Consider the following 2,299-nt stretch of genomic DNA (forward strand, 5'->3'; position numbering starts at 1 on the left):
TAGTATGACATTGCTTACTTAAAAAAATTAGGGTGAGATAAATTGTGTAAGAACTCTCCTGGAATATTGACACTGACCAGACTCCAGAATCAGAGAGTAATGAAAAAGTTCAAGGACACAGAGGATAGGTCCAAGTGTTTTTCTCAAACTATATCTCTACTCCCTCTGATGAACTACAATGTCCAGCACCCAAAATTTTTCTTGTATAGGTTACAAAGAATGTCACTAAAAGCACAAAGTGCTATTGTATTCTAAGACTGAATTAAATGATTACACTAGATGCAAAAGCCACCTCACCTATGAAATTTGCCTCACTTCTGAGGAAATGCCAGCATTCTGCTTCAGCACCCCAAATTTCATCAAGGAGATGGTAATGATGCAGTTACATGTAGACTGTAGAGTCTCTTTCAGGGTACCTCTGTGTTCCACATTCAACTGCATGGGCATTATCATTCCTCTGCAAGGTCTAACCTGCATTTTTAAATTCATTGGGCAACACTGCTTCTTGAACACTACAGTGAGTTGGAGGCTCATGGAGAGTGAAAAGTGTTCTGTCATGGATCCATATTTGGTAAGGAGAAACAGATGGGAATGACACTAAACTGAAAAGAAGACCCTAGTTCATGAGTCCAAACAGAGCAAAGTTGTCACAAATCACCGAGGCCTCAGGTTACATCAGAAAAATTTTGACAAAAGACAACTTCCTAGGCTGGCATTTTGTTTTTGAAATTAACGATAGGCAAGTGAAGTGTAGAGAGAGGTGCAGCATACTCAGGGAAGGAATTTGGGAAGGATGTGGTTCCATGTCAACACAGTAAATATCAACTAAAGCACATGAACCAATTAACTTTGAAATGAGAATAGTTGGAATATTGAGTCAATGTTTGGACAATTGGGAAGACTTCATATGTTGTTTGGCAAGGCAGGGGATTTGTAGACTACTTTTTGCAATTTAATCAAGGCTCTGCACCTTGATTGTCCATGGTCATAAGATACAGTGAACTGAGGACTAGCCTGAAATTCTCTTTTGATATCCTGTGACTCCTCACTATTTGGCCAACCAAGAGAGAGCCGCCTTGTTCAGGAGAGAGTTATCCTCTCTTATTCCTGAGGAGTGCTCATATTGATGTGGGTATGAATTATCAGTGCTCTAGGAAATTCCTTTCCCCTCATAAGGTTAGAGGTCAATATGGAAGAAATTACTGACTTATATTTGACACTTACTTGTCTTGTTTGGTTCTTTGTTCCCTAACCTCAAGCCATAGAGTTTGGCTGTGACTCAGTGGCCAATACTTGAAGGCACAGGCAAATTTTAAGGGAAGACATTAGCCCAGATGATGACACTTACCAAAGATTTCAGCTTGGCTCCAGGTGGGCTTGCCAGATGCCTGCAAAACACCAAAAACAGACAGGGCCATCAGAAATGGTGGTGACATGCAGACTTGTACAAGATTTGAGTATGCATCTAGATTACTGTTGGCATCACTTTTGCCAACGAAGGTGCACAAGGTTTTTTTCAAGTTCTGATCAGGAGACAAAGGGCAAGTGTATCTGGGAACTTGAGGCATGTGCCCTTGGAGGAGTCCAAAGTGTTAAGGGACCTCCTATATCCCTGTGCTCCTGGCTGGGCCTCAGCGTACACCTGGATGACTATTTTGATGTCATCAGCTCTCTTCATGAAATTGGGTTGTCATCATTGACCCATTCCAAGACACAATAAAGCAACTTTGTTTCTAAAGCACACAAACCCATCTCTTACCTAGTAGGCCAACACTGCCTGAGAGCTAGAAGTGGGCACATGGAAGAGGAGGATGCTGCAGGGTAGAGCCTTCTTCCATTTATGCAAGGGAAACCTTCCTTGAAGGTTTGAAGTAGGTTTTCTCTAAAGGAGGAAAGAGCATGCAATCAAGGCACTAGTATGACATTGCTTACTTAAAAAAATTAGGGTGAGATAAATTGTGTAAGAACTCTCCTGGAATATTGACACTGACCAAACTCCAGAATCAGAGAGTAATGAAAAAGTTCAGGGACACAGAGGATAGGTCCAAGTGTTTTTCTCAAACTATATCTCTACTTCCTCTGATGAACTACAATGTCCAGCACCCAAAATTTTTCTTGTATTGGTTACAAAGAATATCACTAAAAGCACAAAGTGCTATTGTATTCTAAGACTGAATTAAATGATTACACTAGATGCAAAAGCTACCTCACCTATGAAATTTGCCTCACTTCTGAGGAAATGCCAGCATTCTGCTTCAGCACCCCAAATTTTATCAAGGAGATGGTAATGATGCAGTTA

General features: G+C 40.8%; 1 non-coding gene across 1 annotated transcript; it reads right to left on the reverse strand.

Annotated features, from left to right (window-relative positions):
* Positions 1-1,626: 1,626 nt before the first annotated feature.
* Positions 1,627-1,703, reverse strand: LOC114635494. Its single transcript, XR_003713479.1, has one exon. It is a non-coding gene; the product is annotated as a small nucleolar RNA SNORD115 (small nucleolar RNA).
* Positions 1,704-2,299: the final 596 nt, after the last annotated feature.

The sequence above is a fragment of the Grammomys surdaster genome, unplaced genomic scaffold, assembly GCF_004785775.1.
Source record: "Grammomys surdaster isolate TR1022 unplaced genomic scaffold, NIH_TR_1.0 109702, whole genome shotgun sequence".
In the NCBI taxonomy this organism is placed as follows: domain Eukaryota; kingdom Metazoa; phylum Chordata; class Mammalia; order Rodentia; family Muridae; genus Grammomys; species Grammomys surdaster.